The 20,587-nt window shown below is 40.5% G+C and overlaps 1 long non-coding RNA gene across 3 annotated transcripts in view; it reads left to right on the forward strand.

Annotated features, from left to right (window-relative positions):
• LOC122431628 overlaps positions 1–3,265 on the forward strand; it is a 107,412-nt gene extending 104,147 nt beyond the window's left edge. For all 3 annotated transcript variants that reach the window (XR_006266581.1, XR_006266584.1, XR_006266582.1), the window contains one exon: positions 2,382–3,265. This is a non-coding gene — a long non-coding RNA (uncharacterized LOC122431628). The remainder of the gene's footprint in view (positions 1–2,381) is intronic.
• The last annotated feature ends 17,322 nt before the right edge of the window (positions 3,266–20,587 follow it).

Here is a 20,587-nt window from a genome sequence, read left to right on the forward strand (position 1 = left end):
AAACCAGCTCTTCAGGAGTTGGATCCATCATTTCTAAATTTAATTGACAACTTCGACCTCTAATAACTGGATTGCAGCACAGCTGTAATTCCATACTACTGGTGACATTGAGGTCATATAGGAATCAAAGATTTCTCATCCTTGGCCTCTCATTCTTAGTTTTCTCAAACCAAATGTTTCAGTGAGCAAAGACTGTTGCATGGAGTCCCTCTTCTGGCACCAACTGTGAGAACCAGGCTCACTGCAAAGTGAGGAGGTGCTATTCACACAAGAACCTCACAATCTGACACTAACTGCAAGTCCAGCCACCCTCAAGTGTTGATAGCCTTGTTAGAACGACTCAGGAACTCCTTTATTCCCTTTTAAAAAAGCATTTTTTATTTTTAGTTCTGTGGTGGTCACAGAACTCCTTTGTTACATCGACTGTGAAAATTTCATATTTTATGGCAAGACAAAAAATTTAAACATAAAAAATGTTCTCTACCCTTTGGCTTTCTCTCCTCTTCTGTGCATTGTGTATCTGCATTGTCCCTTGACCAAACCTTCCCATGGGCAGAAATACCTTTTCAATCATAAAGAACAACATTCTCTTAGTGCCAACAAGAAAACTCCTTAAAAGAAACATTGCTTCTTGATCTTATAAATGGTCACAATGACCCATCACTTTGTACTTAAAGATCTGGATTTTGCAAACTATTGAGATCATTTAACGCACAGCCCTCTGTCTCAGAAACCTGTGTAACTGTGTTTTGATGTCTAATGGGCAGTACAGTTCTTGGAGCTTTATGAGAAGCTGTTCCCAGGTTATAACTCTCAATTTGGCTTGAATAAAATTTTATACACAGGAATCGGTATTCCATATCCTGTGATAAACCATAATGGAAAGAATATGAAAGAGAATATATACATTTCTGTACAGGAGAAATTGGCATAACATTGTGAATCAACTATACTTCTATGAAACAAAAAAAATTCTATTTCTTTCTTAGATTGATTTTTTTTTTTCATCAGCAGGACTCACAGACTCACTGAAGTCTTTTATATTCAAGTGTTGTGTTAGTTGCTCAGTTGTGTCCGGCTCTTTGCAACCCCATAGACAATAGCCCACCAGCCTCCTCTGTCCATGGAATTCTCTAGGGAAGAATATTGAAGTGAGTAGCCATTCCCTTCTCCAGGGGATCTTCTCAACCCAGGGATTGGACTCAGGTCTCCTGCATTGCAGGCAGATTCTTTACCACCTGAGCCACCAGGGAAGCCCCAAGATTATAGTTTATTACAAGAAGAAATACAGATTAAAATTAAGGAAAAATACAGAGGGCAAAGTTCAGAAAGATGTAACATCTCACCATGGAATCAGGATAGCATTACTGTTTCCAGCATCAGTGTGCAACAATACACACAGCATGTCAACCAGGAAAGCGTGTTTGTGCAGATTCTCAACATCAGAAAGAAATGAGAGTTTAGGCCTATACATGCAAGGGCCTTCTTTTAATGGATTCCAGGAAGTATGTCAGACCTCTCAAAAGTCCTGTGGACATCTAATTCTCCATTTTTTCCCTTTTAAACATTTTGGTGAGCTTATTGTTTGCATCAACTATTACCCACCACTGCACATTGCCACAAAGTTAGAAAGCTTGCCTGTAGTTGTTTATGATGCCTAAAGCTCAGCCTTTCTGTACACGGGTGCCGAACCAAATCTCAGAGAGAGTTTTGGGTGAAGTAGAAGAGGATAGCTTTATTTCTTTGCCAAGAAAAGGGGTATATAGCATACTCCTGCCTCTAAAAACCATGTGTCCCAACTTGGAGAGGACAGTGAGAAATTTTATAGTAATGGTTCAAAGAGCATGTGCTCAGCTCTCGGACTTTCTTCAGATGAATTGGTGGTGAGGTAAGTAGGAGTCTCCATTATCAACCTTCAGGTTCCAACTGGGATCTACATGCTTGTAGGTGGGATCTACATGCTTGTAGGCAGCATAACATCATGAATCATTAAATTCTCCCATCCAGAGGGGGTTTCAGTATCTGCAAAATGGCTGAAAAATATTATGTAAAATAGATAGTGGGAATTTGCTGTATAACACAGGGAGCTCAGTTGGGTGCTCTGTGACTACCTAGAGGAATAGGATGGGGTAGAAGTGGGAGGGAGGTTTGGGAGGGTGGGGACATATGTATCCTTATGACTGATTCACATTGTTGTATGGCAAAAACCAATACAATAATGTAAAGCAATTATCCCACAACTAAAAATAAATTTGTGAAATGTCAAACAATATTTTTGTGTTTGTCTGTAGATGGGGAACTAGGACCTTGTCCCAAGGCTACACTATTGTTTCTCTTACTGTTTTGTTTCTTCCTTTTCTTTCTCTAATTAACAACTGCAGGAATCTCAGGGAAGGTCATGGAAGCTGAATGAAGGCCATTTCTTGTAATCAAAGAAAAGGAGACACAGAAGGACTTTGTGCCCAGAAGCTGCATGGGGCCCTGCTCGGTATCACTTTCAACAAATACCCACCTCCAAGTAAAAGGAGAGCACTGAATTAGGTAAAATATGGACATCATCGGAAATGGGGTCTTCCAGGAAGCCACCAAAGAGGCGAATAATGACAGTTCTTTGCATAAGAACCTTTAAAAAGAGCCCCAACCCTGTTCTGCTCTTTCAAGTGGCTGCTAGACTGCTAGTTTCACCATGAATTCAGGTTGTTATTTTTCAAAACTACAATGGAGGTACAGAGTAAAGGGTGGGACTTAGGCAAGTTAAAACACCACAAAGCTCTCTGTTCTTACTGAGACTAAGCTGTTTTTCTTGAATATATTTCCCCTTGGGTTGCTGCAAGCTGTTGGTTAATTTTCAGAGTTCTGAAAAAGTCCTCTAATGTTAACAGGTTTTCCTTAGTTAAAACCAAGATTTTTTTCCAAGTTAGATTTTTTCCAATTAAACTTACAAAATGTATTGCTAGTTTTTCTTCCCTAGTGATATTTCCATAGATTCATAAACCACTTTTGTCTTTTCGAAATTCGTCCTCATGGTAAACTGAAAGGAAGCTATTAACTGTCTTCCCTATCTCCACCCCTAGGACTGCAATTTGTGTTTTTAATACAATAATTTGGCTGTATCAAGAGGCTACATTTCTTATCAGCTATAATTATATCTCTTTCATGAGATGCTTTGTTTTTTTCTTATCTGATTGTAACCCCAGAGGTTCCTTACCCATACGTACTAAAAAATATAAATACCAACAAATAAAAATAACAGGTTTTCTCAGTGCTTTTATGGAAAAGAGAATTTTTAAGGCTTTTACCCCACCATTTTCTATACTTTACACTTTAACATGTGTGTTGAATTATATTCTTTTCTCTTCTTAAAGCTAAAGTTGTTCAGTGTTTATATATTCTCCCTTTAATGACCCACTGAAACCACCCATTATCCTGTTATTATTTTATGAAATTTTGTTCTTTTTAATTAAAAATATTTTTAACAGTAAATAGGTCTAGAGGATGAGGGAAAGAGAAACAGATATTCAGAGATCAGCCTCCTGTGAGCCTGCTCCTATAGCTGCTTGTTCCTCCCTATAACCTAGCCCAGTGCGGTTATCTTGGGCGCAGTGGTCATGAAAAAGACAGTAGCTCAGAGCATCTACTCCAAGTCTTCCCCTTATCCTATCCCTTATCCTTCGGGGTTGCAGTATCCTCCCCACATCAGGAAACAGCCATCCTCTTTCTCCTCAAGCTTCTCACAGTTCTGACTTGAGTTTCTCAGAATTAACACTCTCCTTCCCCTCCTGGGTATGTCCATGTTTAAGCTGGTGCTGACAGCTTGTGAACACCTTGCCAGGGCTTCCAGGGAACACCAGTGGTAAAGAACCCGCCTGCCAATGCAGGAGACGAAAGATATGCAAGTTCAATCCCTGGGTTGGGAAGATCCCCCTGGAGAAGGGCATGGCAACCCCTCCAGTGTTCTTGCCTGGAGAATCCCATGGACAGAGGAGCCTGGTGGGCTACAGTCCATGGGGTTGCAAAGAGTTGGACATGACTGAAGTGACTTAGCAGCATGCACGCATAAGGTAGACAAGTTATTTAATCCTCGGACATCCAGGATGCTTATTAATAAACTATGTGTAACTCTTAGGTAATATGGTTATTCTGAGGGTTCAATTCAATGTATTGTGGATTAATTGAAATGATGCATGTAAAGCCACATAATATTAGTAAATATTGCCAAACCTGGAGGCTATAGGGTCATAATACTGATTCCCAGCAAAAGTTAAATGCCAATATTTGCACTGGGGATGTGGAGAGTTCACACTTTGAATAGGAAATTGCTTTGTTCATATTGTCTTATGTAGGCAATCAACAAGTTGAAGTGTATGGAAGGTCAGAAAGGAAATTGGCTCATTAATTGTGGCTGGGACAGAATCCAAGCCTAGCTCAGCCTTTCTGTAAAGCCTGACTTCTGTGCCTGACCATAGTTTGGCACTGGTGGTCAGGTCTGCCTAAGGCAGAGCTGTTAACACAAGGAAACAGCTAACCATGGTGAGTAGGTGGATATGAGGGTAGGATGTGTGAAAACACCAAGGTAGTCATAACTGCAGGGAATAAGGCCTACCTAACATAATACCAGACAAATCATAGACCATGGTTATTTCCACATTTATTCTTTAATTATTTACTGAGTTCACGCTGTAGGTACTGGAGATGAGATGAAAGGCTTTTCTCTTCAGTGGTGAGGCTGTCTCCTTGGAATAAACTTGTTGGCCGGAGGTCAAGTAAGAACTGGTTTGCTAGCTCCACCCTGGAAGAATCATGTAAAAGGCCCCTAGAGCTCGAGCTTTTACTTTTTTCTTGCCTCTGTCCATTCTGATGATTTCTCTGCAGCTATACAGGTGGCAGGCAGCCTGCAGTGAGGCCCTGCTCAGACGACCCCCACCTCTACTGGGCCTCCTTGACCCTGGGATATGACAGCCTCCTCCTTAGTGAGTGGCCTGGGCTCCTGGGAAGGGAGGGAATTGTGTGGAGCCAGGGAGGGGAGTGGCTGACTTCTAGGAGGGCTCCTTGGATTCTGATGCCCTTGATGTACAAAAGGAGAAAAACACTGTCTTGTAATTTGTGAATGTGCATTTTGTTTAGAGCTCTGGGATGAACAGAAAAAGCAAAATGGCCTTATGGTGGTGACAAGGCTGCAATGAGGGTGCCATTTACCAGGTAGCTGAAGCTATCTTGTTGCGTTAGCAGAGAAGTCACTAGAATCTGGAGCATCTCTGTGTCTGTTGGCAAAGAGGGAGGTAAGAAAGCTGTTTGCCATTATGGGCTCCACACACAAAGAAATGGAGGCTGGATTTGATGCATGAGTTCAGAGGTTCCTGTGGGTTGCACAATGTGGTATTAGGGTAAGAACAGTCAATAAAATTTTGTGTTAACACATATGAACGGTTCCAGTTTTATATTATTTAAATACACGTTAAACTCAATCTTGTTTACTACCACACCTTCCTCTGGTACCTCTGGTACCTTTTTTTTTTTTTCCCTCTTTAAAGATTAGCATCTTTGTAGATCTGAGCGCTTTTCCTTCCTTCTCTAAGTCTTCTTTAAACTTCACCACAGCTGGTGCTCACTGTCAGCACGTGGGTGGGTCTTCCTGAAGCCTGAGGACCGAGCCTCCTCTCTCCCTGGTTCTCACCTTTTCAGCTAGTGGGGAGTCTGGCTGGACTGCTGTTTAACCCTCAGCTGGCCAGAAGCCCCTGTTCTGCTAAACCCCTCTAAGTTCTTTCCTTCCCTTTTCTCAGGATAGGCAAGTTGGAGGATGAGCCTCCAGGAGCTGCTCAGATCCTGGTGATGAAACAGCGGTCCTGGGAGGGGAGGCCCTGGGGAGGGCAGGGACAGGGTGGGGAGGCGATGGGAGCTCCTGCAGGGGAGAAGCACTGGGCTGGGAGCGGGGAGCCCTGGTGCCAGGAGTGGCTCTGCCCTGTGTGACCCAGGACAGTTCACCCCCTGGGGAGCCTCCTCCTCTGTGACAGGAGGGAGCTGGGAATGTCCCCTCTAAGACCCCTCAGAGTTGTCATGTTCTGGATTTGGCGCCTCTCCCCGACCAGCCTCTCCTGTGGGGACTTCAAGGCCTCTGCTCTGTCCCTTCACCCTGTCCTGTTCTATTCTTGTGTCCTGACAGGGACTGACCACTGGTGAACCTGTTTAGGGCACCTTCAAAGAGAAGGCTCCTGACCATCCTGTGGTCACTTCTCAGCTTTCAAGGAGAGAGGGGTGCTCCTCTTTAAGCATCCCCTTGGGAATCCAGCCTGACCCTCTAGTTTCTCTGCCTGTGCTCCTGAGAGGAGTCTCGGGACCCAGTGTCCTCAGACCACCTGCTGAAGGACATCACCTCCACCCCACAGTGTGTAAAAACTTGGTCTACAAACCACCCTCAGGAAAATATGCTACAGGCTGGGCCACTTAGAAATAGCTAACTAATAATTCTCCCCAAGGTTTCTCAGTTCCTGTTGGTTTAGCAGAAAATTTAGCTACTTTCTTGCAGATCACAGGTGGTGAGCTCTCTTGCTAGTGCTTGTAGGGAGTGACACAAACATTGCTTTGGCCAGAATTACCTGTGAAAATCTCAGGAAGGTAACACATCGGAGGCTGAAATATTGTTCCTCAGTCAGACCAACTGCTCCATCTCCCCTTTTGGAAAAAAGGGTGTTTCTGGAGCCGAGATTAAATGGGGCACTTATGGCTACTGCCCGCTGTTATACTAAGAATTTTTTATTTAAACATTAGAATAATTTTAACGTTTGATTCTCTTCAGTTATTTATAATCTTTTAAATAAGTTATTAGGTTCAGTTTGCTGATATTTTACTGATCATTTTTATGTCTCCATTCGTAAGACATATTGGTCTATAATTTTCTTGTGGTTTCCTTATCTAGTTTTGGTATCAGTGTAATATTATGCTCATAGAACAAGTTAGGAAATATTCTCTTATCTGCTTTTAATTCGAATTTTAGAAGAATTCGTGCTAATTCTTCTTTAACTGTTTGAGTAAAAATCATCAGTGAAATGATCCAGTCCTGGACTTCTCTTTGTTGCAATGTTCTTTTGGCTACTACCTCAATCCTTTTATTTGCTATAGGTTTGTTGTGATTTTCTATTTCTTCTTGAGTCAGTTTTGCTTATTTGTATTTCTAAAAATTTGTCCATTTCATCTACATTATATAGCTTGCTGGTGTTTGAATGTTCAGTTTCATTTCTATGATTAGTGATTTTTGCCTTCTATTTAATTTTCCTTTGTCAGTCTCACTAATGGTCTGCCAATTTTGTTGAGTTTTTTTTAAAAAAACAATTTTGGCTATGTTGATCCTTTTCATTGTTTTTCTATTATCTATTGAATACTTCATTTATCTCAGCTCTAATCTGTATTGTTTCCTTCTATCTGTTAATTTTGGGTTTTGTTACACTTCTTTTCAGTTTTTTTTTATTATTATTTATATTTGTTTGTGCTGGGTTTTTGATGCAGCACATGGGCTCTTTGTTGCTGTTCCCGGGCTTTCTCTAGCCATGGTGAATGGGGGCTACTCTCTAGTTGCAGCATGCAGGCTTCTCCTTGCAGTGGCTTCTCCAGTTGTGGAGCACAGGCTTTCGGGTACACAGGCTTCAGTATTTGTTGCACATGGACTCAGTGATTGCAGCTCATGGGCTCAGTTGCCAGGGATCAAACTTGTATCCCCTACATTGGCAGGTGGGTTCTCAACCCCTGGACAACCAAGAAAGTCCCTTCATTTACATCTTTAAGGTGTAAAGTTAGATCATTAACCTGAGATCTTTCTTCCTTTTAAATATATGCATTTACTGTCATAAATTACCCTCTGGCTACTGCCTCGCTGCATCCCATGTTTTGGCGGTTTTTCTTCCATTTTCCTACATCTCAGTGCTTTCTTTTCTCTTTTTAATTTAAGTATAATTGACTTACAATATCATATTTGTTGCAGGTGTACAACATAGTGATTCAATACATTACATTATAGTAAATTTTACATATTTGATCACCACAATAGCTCTAGGTACCATCTGTCACCATACAATGTTATTGCAATATTATTCACTATATTCCCTATGGTGTATACTTACATCCCTATGACTTAATTATTTGTAACTAGTACTTTGTATCTTTTAATTCCTTTTGCCTATTTCATCTATTGCCTCACCAGTCCTGCCTCTGGCAACCACCAGTTTGTTCTATCTATGAGTCTGTATCTATTTTGTTATGTTTTTTCATTTGTTTTGTTTTTTAGGTGCTACATATAAGGGAAATAAGAACATATTTATCTTTATTTGTTTGATTTATTTAGCTTGAAATAATATCTTCTAGGCCCATTCATCTCATTGCAAATGCCAAGATTTTATTTATTTTTCTATGCCAAGTAATATTCCATTGTATACATAAGCTACATTTTCTTTATCCATTTATTTATCAGTGGACATTATGTTGCTTTGTTATCTTGGCTATTGTAAATAATGCTGCAAAATAATGCATGTATCTTTTCAAATTAATGTTTTCATATTCTTCAGATAAATGCAGAGAAACGGAATTGCTGGATCCTATGGTAGTTCTACTGTTAGGTTTTTGATGAAACTCCGTTCTGTTCTGCATAGTGGCTGTGCCAATTTACATTTCCACCAACAGTACCAAAGTGTTCCCTTTTTCCTCATACTTGCCAACACTTGCTATTTCTTGTCTTCTGATAATTGTCTTTCTGACAGGTGTGGGGCAAAATCTCATTTTGGTTTTGATTTGGACTTCCCTAATGATTAGTGGAAGCTTCTCTGGTTGCTCAGTGGTAAAGAATCTGCCTGCAAATGCCTGCCAGTGCAGGAGACAAAGGTTCCATCCCTGGGTCAGAAAGATCCCCTGGAGAAGTAAATGGCAACCCACTTCAGTATTCTTGCATGGAGAATCCCGTGCACAGAGGAGCCTTGAGAGCTGCAGTCCATGGGGTCTCAAAGAGTCAGACATGACTTAGCAACTAAATGACAACAAAGATTAGTGATTTGAACATTTGTCATGTGTCTATTGACCATCTATATGTCTTCTTCAGAAAAATTTCAAGTCTTACCCATTTTTAAATTGCATTTTCATTTGATATTGACATATATGAGTTCTTTCATAAATTTTGGATATTAATCTCTTATCAAATGTATCATTTGCAAATATCTTTTCTCATTCAGGAGGTTGCCTTTTCATTTTGTTGGCAGTTTTCTTCACTGTGCAGAAGCTGTTTAGTTTAACGTATTAATAGATCCATTTGTTTTTGCTGCTACTGTTACCATCACCTGAGGAGACAGATACAAAAATATTGCTAAGAATGATGATAAAGAGCATATTACCTATGTTTTCTTCTAGGACTTTTATGGTTTCAGGTCTTAGATTTAGTGTTTAGTTCATATTGAGTTTATTTTTGTATATAGTAAAAGGAAATGGTCTAGTTTCATTCTTTTGCATGCAGCTGTCAAGTTATTTTCAGAATCGTTTATTGAAGAGACTGTCTTTCCCCATTGTATTTTCTTGCCTCTTATGTTGTAGACTAGTTGATCTTATGACTATGAGTTTATTTCTGGGCTCTTTATTATGTTCTATTGATCTATATGTCTATTTTTATGCCAGTACCATATTGTTTTCATTATTTTAGCATTTTAGTATAGTTTAAAATCAGGGTGTGTGATCGTTCTAACTTTGTTCTTCTTTCTCAAAACTGCTTTGCATATTTTTTTTTCTTTTGTGAGTCCATACAAATTTTAAGTTATTTCTTTGAAAATTACCATTGGAATTTCAGTTGAGATTGCAACAGATCTATAGACTGTTTTGAGTAGTATGGACATTTAAACAATATTGATTCTTCAAATCCATGAAAACAAAATTTTCTTTCCACTTATTTGCTCATCATCGATTTATTTCATCAGTGTCCTATAGTTTTCAGTGTATAGTTCTTTTCCTTCCTTGGTTAAATTTATTATCAGGTTATTTTGTTCTTTTTGATGCATTTTTAAATAAAATTGCTTTCTACTTTCTCTCTGATAGTTTGTTAGTAGTGTGTAGAAATGCAATAGATGTCTTGTATATAAATTTTTTATCCTGGAACTTTACTGAACTCATTTATTAGTTCTAATATTTTTTGGTGGAGTCTTTAAGGTTTCCTATATAGAGTATCATGTCATCTACAAGTAATGACATTTTATTTATTTCCTTCCAGCTTCAATTTTTTTTTAATTTTCTTGTCCAATGGCTGTGGCTAGTACTCCAAATACTATGTTGAATAAAAGTGGCCAGATGGAGTATCCTTGTCTTGCTTCTAATCTCAGAGGAATGTTCTCCTTTGTCTTTTATTGTGTTCTTTTTAAAAAAGTCTATTTTGTCTGATACAAAATACAAAATTGCTAACCCAGCTTTCTTTTCATTTTCATTTGTCTCTTGTAGGCAGCATATAGATGGATCTTTTTTTTTTTTAATTCATTCAACCATCCTATGTCTTTTGATTGGTACACTTAGTCTATTTACATTCAAAATGATTATTGATAGATATGCAATTATTGCCATTTTGTTGTCTTCTGGTTGTTTATTTGGTTTTCTCTGTTCCTTTCTTCTTCTCTTGGCTTTTCCCTTCTAGTTTGATGATTTGTGTGTGTGTGTGTGTGTGTGTGTGTGATGTTTGGATTCCTTTCTCTTTTTTTTTTATATCTACTGTACACATTGTTTGTTGTTACAATAATGTACACCATTGCTTATTTTAAGCTGATAGTCACTTAAAGTTCAGGTGCATTCTAAAAGTACTACGTATTTTCTTCTTTTCCTCCAAATTTAATGTCTTTGATGGCATACTTTACATCTTTTAATTTTGAGTGTATTTATTAAATATTCATTGAAGTTACAGTTGATTTTACTATTTTTGTCTTTTAACTTTCACACTAGCTTTCAAGTGCCTGATTCATTGCCTTTACTACATATTTGCCTTTACTGGTGAGATTCTTTTTTCTCATTTCTAGTTATGGCTTTTTCTTTTCTGCTTAAAGAAGACCCTTTAGCATTTCTTTAAAGCCAATTTATTGAGTCAAGCTTGTTTAGTTTTGCTTGTCTAGGAAACTCTTTATCTCTCCTTCAGTTCTTTTTAAAATAATTTTTATTTATTTATGTGTTGTTTGGCTGTTCTGGGTCTTTGCCACCGTGCACAGGCTTTGTCTAGGGGTGGTGAGTGGGGGCCCCTCTTTGTTGCAGTGTGTGGGCTTCTCATTGTGGAGGCATCTCTGGCTGTGGAGCACAGGCTCTAGGTGTGTGGGCTTCAGTAGCCGCAGCATGTAGACTCAGCAGTTGTGGCTTGCAGGCTCTAGAAAGTGGGCTCAATAGTTGTGGTAGATGGGCTTTGTTGTTCCGTGGTATGTGGAAATGCCCCAGTCCAGGGATCGAACCCCTGTCCCCTGCATTGGGAGGTGGATTCTCATCCACTGAGCCACCAGGGAAGTGCTCTCCTTCAATCCTGGTTGATAACCTTGTCAAGTGAAGTATTCTGGTTGTAAGTCATCTTTTTTTTTTTTTTTTAATCTAGCACTTTAAATACATCATTCCACTCCCCTCTGGCCTACCAAATGTTTGCTGAAAATCATCTGAAAGTCTTATGGGTGTCCTCTTGTATGTAATTAGTCATTTTTCTCTAGCAGCCTTTAAAATTCTCCCTTTATCTTTCACATTTGTCACTTTAATTATGATCATGTCTTGTTATGAACCTCTTTCAGTTCATGTTCATCTTGTTTGAAACTCTATCATTCCTAGACCTGGATATATGTCTCCTTCCCCATGTTAGGGAAGTTTTTAGTCATTATTTCTTTAAATAATTTTTTTTTTACCCCTTTCTCTGTCTCTTTTCTCCTTTTGAAGCCCTGTAATACAAATGTTGGTACACTTGATATTTTCCCAGATACCAAACTATCTTCATTTTTAAAATTTTTGTTTGTTTGTTTTTGCTGCTTGATTATCTTCCAGATCACTCATCCATTTCTGTATCATTTAATCTACAATTGATTCCCTCTAGTGTATTTTTAATTTCAGTTGTTGCATTCTTTAGCTCTGATGGTTCTTTCTTACTTTTCCTAAATCTTTGTGAAATTCTTACTGTATTCCTACATTCTTCTACCAAGTTCAGTTAGACTCCTTATGACCATTATTTTGAAGTCTTCATCAGGTAAATCACTTATCTCCATTTTATTAGGGTTTTTATTGCTGGAATTTTATCTTGTTCTTTTATTTGAAACATGTATTTCTGTCTCTTCATTTAGTTTGACTTTCTATGTTTATGTCTATGAATTAGGCCAAACCACTACCTCTCCTGGTCTTGGAGGTATGTTCCATTTGTAGACTGTGCTAAGAGGCTTTGGCAGGTTATCTGGAGCTGAAGTAGATGCCAGCATGGAATATCCTGGGTTGCACCATACTGGGGCTGTCTTCCCAGGATGGCTGGGGCTGGAGGGGGCACAGGGTAGGTAGTTTCTGTAGGGTGCCATGCCAGTATTGTTCTCCAGGATGGCTGGAGTTGGAGCAGACATGCACTGGGGGTGGGGTCCCAGAGTATACCAGAGCAGGAGGGCTGTAACAGGAGTGAGCACAGGCCAGGGTTCCCAGCATGCACTGACCTGGGGCCATTCCAGTGGAGCTGCTACATGCATGCATGCTGAGTTGCCTCATTCATGTCCAACTCTTTGAGACCCCATGAACTGTAGCCTACCAGGCCCCTCTGTCTATAGGATTCTCCAAGCAAGAATACTGGAGTGGGTTGCCATTCCCTTTTCCAGGAGATCTTCCCGACCCAGGGTTCAAACCTGCGTCTCTTACATCACCTGCATTGGCAACTGAGTTCTTACCACTAGCACCACCAGAGCTGGAGTAAGTGCAGGGCTGAGGGGAAGGCTGGTCCTGGGACATACCACATTGGGGCCACTTTGGAAAGACGGCTGATGCTGGGGTAGGCACAGGCTGGGAAAACCAAGGTGTGTGGTTCTGGGCCAACTTAGGGGAAGCTGTAGTTGGTTGGGGTCAAGTGCCTGGGATGTGCAGGGTGACCTTGGCAGGCCAGCTAGAGTGTCTGGACATATCCCCCCCATGCTATCAAGGGGAAGGAGAACCAAATGAGTACTCTTTCATGCCTCCAACCCTGGAGAAAATTCCATCTTCCCATTTGGCAGATGTTCAACAGTTAGTAAATGGATTTCCTTTATGTATAGCCCAGGTGATTTTTGAAACCACTGTTTTATTATTGTGCCCCCCAGGGTGGGCTAATCTGTGCATGGGCCCCTCAGTGATGGTCCTTCCTATTGCATTTTTCCACATCAGAAATGGGTTTCCTGTTCATACCACGTCTTCATTTTTCCTACCCACCTCTAGGTGGTCACTCTATCATGTGTTGTACAGAAGCTGTTCAGTCAGCCTTTAGTTCTTCTTTAGGAGGAATTGCTCTATACATAAGTGTAGGTTCAGTATCCACATGAGAGGAGGTGACTCCGGGGTCTTCCTGCAGAAAGTCTTAGACTGAAATCCTCCCACTGTTTCTTTTTTTTTTAATTTCCCTTGTGTGTTTGCCTTTGATCCACAGGTTGTTTTATTGTGTGTTATTTAAATTCCATGTATTGGTGATGTCTTCCTTCTATTACTGTATTGTATTGTATTGTATTGTATTGTATTGTATTCCGTGTATTGGTGATAGTCTTCCTTCTATTACTGAGTTCTAGCTTCATTCAAGGGTGGTCAGAGAAGATCCTTTGTATGATTTGATTCTACTTAAATTTACTGAGATTTATTCTGTGGCCTTATATAAGGTTCTGAAGAATGGTTCATGCACACCTGAGAACAAATACATTCTATTGTTGTTGGGTGAAGTAGTCTATGTGTTTCTGTTAGAGTGAGTTTGTTTTAGAGTGTATTGCTCACATCTTCTATTTCCACACTCATATGTGTATGCGTGCTCAGTCATGTCCAGCTCCTTGCGACCTTATGGACTATAGCCTGCCAGGCTCCTCTGTCCATGAGATTTCCCAGGCAAGAATATTAGAGTGGGTTGCCATTTTTTATATGTCAAATTGGCTTGGCCATGGCACCCACTTATTTGGTCAAAAATTATTATTGATATCTTCATGAAGGTGTTTTTAGGATGAGATTAACATTTAAATCTATAAAGTTTGAGTAAAGCTTATTACCCTTCATGGGCTTTCTTTTAGTGTGAGTGGGCCTCTTCTAATCAGTTGAAAGCCTTAATACAACAAGGACTGATCTCCTCTGAGCACAAAGAAATTCTTCCAGCAGACTGCTTTTGGACTTAAGCTGCAAATCTCTTCTGAGGTTTCAGCCTTCTGGCCTACCCCATGAGCTTTTGGAAGCACCAATCTTCCACAGTCACTTGAGCCAATTCCTTAAAGTAAAAAAAAATATATATATATATATATACATATATATAAAATGTATATATACATATATATAAAATGTATACATATAAAAATATGTATAAAAATACATATATTTCTTTAAGTCAGTAAATAAATATACAAACTTATAATTGGAATGTATGTTTGGAATAGATATACTCAGTAACTGGCAGAATCCTCACACTGGTTCCCTGACTTGTGAAGTGAGAGCTATTCTGGTATGAAAGGTAAAGTGAAAGCCACTAGAACCAACTCTACCTAAAAAAAGTAAACCATGGGTAACTCTGTGTTTGCAGAGGAACCTCACAGATTAGTGCCAAGAAATTAAAAGATTCAGGGGTATTGATTCCCATTCCCAACCAACTTGCCTATTTTAACTGTGCAGAAGACAGAAAGGCCTTGGAGAATGACAGTGGATTCTAAGAGTTAGGCTTGCTTACAGAGGACTGAGGTGGTGACTTGAACTATAGCTGCTGTACCAGATGTGGTTTCATTGCTTGACCAGATTAACTCATCCCCTGGTACCTGGTATATAGTTAATGGTCTGGCAAATCCTTGTTTCTCCATCCCTGTTCAAAACAATCACTGGAAGCAGTTTTCTTTCTGCTGGCAAGAGCAATAATTAAGCTTTCATTGTTCTATTTGAAGGTTATATCAACTCTCAACTGTATTGTTGCTGTTCAGTCGCTAAGGCATACCCAATGCTTTGTGACTCCATGAACTGCAGCATGCCATACTTCTAGGTCCATCGCTAGCTCCCAGAGCTTGCTCAAACTCATGTCCATTGAGTCGATGATGCCATCCAACCATCTCATCCTCTGTCATCCCCTTCTTCTCCTGCCCTCAATCTTTCCCAGCATCAGGGTCTTTTCCAATGCAACATAACTTGCAGGGATCTTGGTCACCTCTCCTTTCCACAATATATCACATTGGCTCATTACATTGATGATGTTGTGCTGATTGGACCTAATGAGTGAGTAGTTGCAACTACTCTAGACTAATTGGTTAAAACATATGTATATTGCTGCTAAGTCACTTCAGTCGTGTCTGACTCTGTGCGACCCCATAGACGGCAGCCCACCAGGCTCTGCTGTCCCTGGGATTGTCCAGGCAAGAACACTGGAGTGGGTTGCCATTTCCTTCTCCAATGCACGAAAGTGAAAAATGAAAGTGAAGTCGTTCAGTCGTGTCCGACTCTTCGTGACCCCATGGACTGCAGCCTACCAGGCTCATTCACCCATGGGATTTTCCAAGCAAGCGTACTGGAGTGGGTTGCCATATATGTATATTAGAGGGTGGGAAATAAACTTAATAAAAACTCAGGGACTTTCTACTTTAGTGAAACCTCTAGGGGTTTGATGGTACAGAGCAAGTTGAAATATCCTTTCTAAGGTAGAGGATACATTCTTGTACATCTGGTCCCTCCTACAACCAAAAAAACCCAAACCAAAACAAAAAAAAAACCTAGGCACAATGCCTGGAAGTCTCTTTGGATTTTGGAAATAACTTGCTCCTCATTTGTATGTGCTACTCCAGCCCGTTACCAGATGACCTGAAAAGCTATGAGTTTTGAGTAGGGCCCAGAACAAGAGAAGGCTGTGCCATAGGTCCAGGCTGCTGAGCTAGCTTCTTTGTGCTCAAGTCATGTGATCCAACAGATCCAATGGTGCTTGAAGGGGGTGCTGATTGGAGACTTAGCAGTTCCCTATAAGTGAATCATGGTGAAGGTCCTCAGGATTTTGAAGCACAGCCCTGTAATTGTGGATAATTATTCTCCTTCTAAGAAACAGCATTTGGCCTACTACTGGGCCTTAGTAAAGATTGACGCTTAACCACAGACCACCAAACTATCATGCTGAAAGCAAAGGAAATACAAAATGGGTTATGTAGCTATAAATACCAGCTACCATATTCGAGTTACAGAAATCAGAAGCAAGGACTATAATTGTCATATTTTTTTTTCTCATTTTGTTATGAGGACATTTGTGTGTACAGTGTATATATTTATGTTATATATAACATCTTAAATATCTTTTTTCTTTCATCTCTTATCCCCTTATTGTATAATATAAGATATACTAACTATGACATTAAACTAAAAAACTTCTGCACAGCAAAAGAAATGATCAACAAAATGAATAGGCAACATAGGGAATGGGAAAAAATATTTGCAAATCATATATCAGATAAAGGGTTAATATCTAAAATACAAACAAAGAACTCATACAACCCAGTAGCAAAAATACACAAATGATATAGTTTTCAAAAGTACAAAGGAACTTAATAGACATTTTTCCAAAGAAGATATTCAAATGACTGTTGGTATTTGAAAAGTAGCTCAATTACTAATTATCAGGGAAATTCAAATCAAAACCAGAGTGAGAAATCAGCTCACATCTGTTAAAATGAGTATTATCAAAAAGACAAGCAATAGCAAGTGCTGCTGAGGAGGTGGAGGAAAGAGAACATTTGTGCACTGTTGATGAAACTGTAAATTGGTGCAGTCACAATGGAAAAGAGCGCAGATGTTTCCCCAAAAATTAAAAAGAAAACTACCATATAGTCATCAATTGCACTTCAGGGTATCCTGAGGAAATGAAATTGTCATTTCAAAAAGATGTCTGCACCCTCATTTCTATTGTAGCATTATGCTGGGAAAGATTGAGGGCAGGAAGAGAAGGGGACGACAAAGGATAAGATGGTTGGGTGGCATCACTGACTCAGTGGACATGGGTTTGGGTGGACTCCGGGAGTTGGTGATGGACAGGGAGGCCTGGCGTGCTGCGGTTCATGGGATCACAAAGAGTCAAACACGACTGAGTGACTGAACTGAGCTGAACTGATTTACAGCAGCCAAGACATGAAAACAACCTATGTCTATTGACAGATGAGTGGATAAAGAAGATATGATGTATATTTACATTGCAACATAATATATGCAGCCATATAAAAGGAGGAAATCCTGTCATTTGAAACAACATGTATGAAAGTTGAGGGCTTATGTTAAGTGAAATAAGTCAGAGGAAGAAAGACAAACACTGTATGATTTTACTCATATGTGAAACCTTAAAAAAAAAAAAACTTCATAGAAGCAGAGAAAAAGATTGGTGGTGGCCAGAGTTGGGGGTGGGGGAGACAGAAAAAGTCCCATAGATGTCCAGAGACTGCCCCACAATTTCTGCAGGGCTTGCATCTCAGATCTTTTGTTCTTCCTGGATTCCTCATCTCACTAGACTCCATATTTCTCTCCCATATGGCACCTGCCCCCACTCCCCTCATCCCCCCCACACACGCATGATCTGCTGCTGCAGATCAAAGTCCGCTTTCCTTTTGTTTCACAAACATTGCCATCACAAGGCCACTGCGTATAGTAAACTCTTAACTTACCAAATGCTCTGTACTTGCTATGCGTGTGCTTGTTTATGCTTGACACAGGATGGATGGAACATTAAGATTAGACTCCCTTAAAAAGTCCTTGGCATTTTATCAGCCTGGAGTGTGTTTTGGCTGACTCCTTTCCAATGTTACTGGCCTCCAGCCACATGACTGGTTCCTGTCTCCAGACCCGTCTTCTCCACCCTCTTCCACAGAAATAATTTTATAAGCAGTTACCAGAAAAGGAGCCCTTTCAGGAGAGAAATAGAGGACATAAGAGGGAGTGGTGGCAGATGAGACTGGCTCTGCATAATTATTCAGGTGACCAGGCAATGAACTGTTTCTATTTTGACTCCAAAATAAGAAGCTTCTGACCACAGGCTGCACAAATAGCCTTTGTAAGATATTTTCACATTACTATGCAGAGTAGAGGGGAAATAAAGCCTGTCCTGAATAGTCTTTTGTCTGGGATGCTTCAGAGCAGTTTGTGGGAGGCAAGAGGCTAGACTGTAGGTGACTTTCTTGAGGCCACACAGTGGGATGGGAGACAGGCTGTGATGTTGGGTGGGGGGGGGGGGGTAATTCCTGAATTTATTTCATAAGTCCCTATCTCAATCTGTTGATTAGCTGTGTGACCTTTTACGGGTCACGTAACCCCTCTAGGACTCATGTTTCACATCTGTAATATGGCAGTGACCTAACTTTCTTGAGTGTGTGGGAGTGAAATCAAACCTACAGGCTATAAAGCCTCGAATACTGGTTCCTGGGGCAAGATAAATACCAATATTTGCATTGGGGATGTGGGGAGTTGACACTTTCCATTCAGAGCTTTGTAGCTGGGCAACTGACAGTTGACATTTATTGAAAATGAGAAAGGAAATTTGACTCACACCAAAGAGGGTAGGAACCGAAGACAACCACCATATCCAGGAAAGCCTAGCCCAATCATGCTATAAAAGCATGACTTCTGTGCCTCACCATAGGTTGGCATTGATGATCAAGGCTGCTGGGGTAGAGCTACTGACCCGGGAAAGCAGCAAAGTGTGGGTGGATGATGCATGTGGGAACTCCCCTGCACGATTCCAGGCAGGTCATAAAGTGATGCTGTTTGTCCATGTAGTCTCGTATCATTTGTTGACTGCCTGCTGAGTTGCTGGGGTTTCAGTGCTTATTATAATTCAGCAAAGAAGATATTGGGAGTGCAGAGATGATCAAGTTCAACCCCAACCTTCAAGGGGCTGACAGTCCAGGGAGAAACTTGGACAACCATAATAGAAAAAGAAAATCACTATACTATTGTCATACCCACAACACAGTTGTGAGCGTAGATACACCCTCCACTGGCTTGAATGCTCTATGATGTTCTCAGAGGTAAAGAAGGTGAAGGCACTTGGCAGGTCACTGCAAGTTTGCCAATCGAGGACCGGTTTGAAGGATGTAAGCTTGGGAAGAGAATAGCACATGGTGACACAGAAGGGTAAAGAGCTCAGAATGTTTAAGATGGCAGAGGAATTCTGTGTTACTAGAAGCTAACATCCTTTGGAAAGAGTTTTGGCTTCATTTTAGCCTATCAGCCTGGTTTTCTCTCAGGGTCATCTTCTGAGAACTAATTTCTCAGCCAGTGGTAAGTAAATATAGTCACAGTTTCTGTACCTCTAGGCTTGGCTGGATAGCGTTGTTTTTCTCTGTCATCTGCAGCTGAGCAGGTAGCCTGACATGGGACCCTGCTGGGTCTCCCAGCTTCTGGGCTGCATTTGCCTCCTGCAGGGTTAGGGTTATGGTTCAAGTTCCCTGGGACTTGCATGGCAACAGAGTGATGCCAGGATATAGATGGATCCTGACCATCTGGAGGGCTGTTTAAGCTGCCAGGGCATGAGAAGCTGAGCCACTGGGGGCAGCTGAGACAGTATGAGCCACTCAAATCCTCACTGTTGCACCCACTGAGCTTCAGCTCAGTTACTCTGATTCTCATCCTGTGTTCCAAAAGACTTACTCACTTCCTAGCATCAGTCTTGGAAAGCTGGCAAATGAAGGGAGTGTCCCTTTTCTTCCTGCCCTTGGGGGCAGGAAATAGCCCTTTCCTGCTATTGCTCTGTAAACAAAGCTCTGAATCTACTCTGTTACTCAGCCTTTCTGGAAAAACTGCCCCCAAACCTATGGTGGGGTCCTGGTCCTGCTTCAGATCTAAAATTTAAGGGAGAAATGAGCTTCCACCTTAGAAAAGAATCTGCAATCAGGCTGCCACAAAATTGGAGAAATGCTTATATATCTCATAAAGCATGTCTATTGCACCCACATTTTTGTTTTGGAAAATAGTTTTTCATAAAAAAATGTTTACTTAAACACGTAGTGGATTCATAACAGAATACCACAAACTCTGTGACTTAAAGTAGCACCCATTTAATATCTCTCAGTTCTGTAGGTGAGAAGTTTGACACATCTGGGTGAGTTCTCCAATATGGGTGTCACAAAGCTGAAATCTGTTATTTCAGTGGATAGCATTCTCTTCTGGAGCTTGAGGTCCTTCTCTCAGCTCATTCTTATTGTTGGCAGAATTCAGTTTCTTGTGGTTACAGGTCTTGCTACATGTTAACTGGAGATAACGTCCAACTCCTGGAGGCCATACCCAGGTACTTCCCCCAGGGCCCCCTCCCTCACAGCAGTGTAGAACCTCTCACGCTTTAATCTCTGTTCCTCTTTTTCCACCATCTGGAGAAAACTGTTTTTGAGAAACTTGTGATTGTATTAGGCCTTCTCAATTATCTCCCTTC

Source organism: Cervus canadensis, chromosome 2 (assembly GCF_019320065.1).
Source record: "Cervus canadensis isolate Bull #8, Minnesota chromosome 2, ASM1932006v1, whole genome shotgun sequence".
NCBI classification, from domain to species: domain Eukaryota; kingdom Metazoa; phylum Chordata; class Mammalia; order Artiodactyla; family Cervidae; genus Cervus; species Cervus canadensis.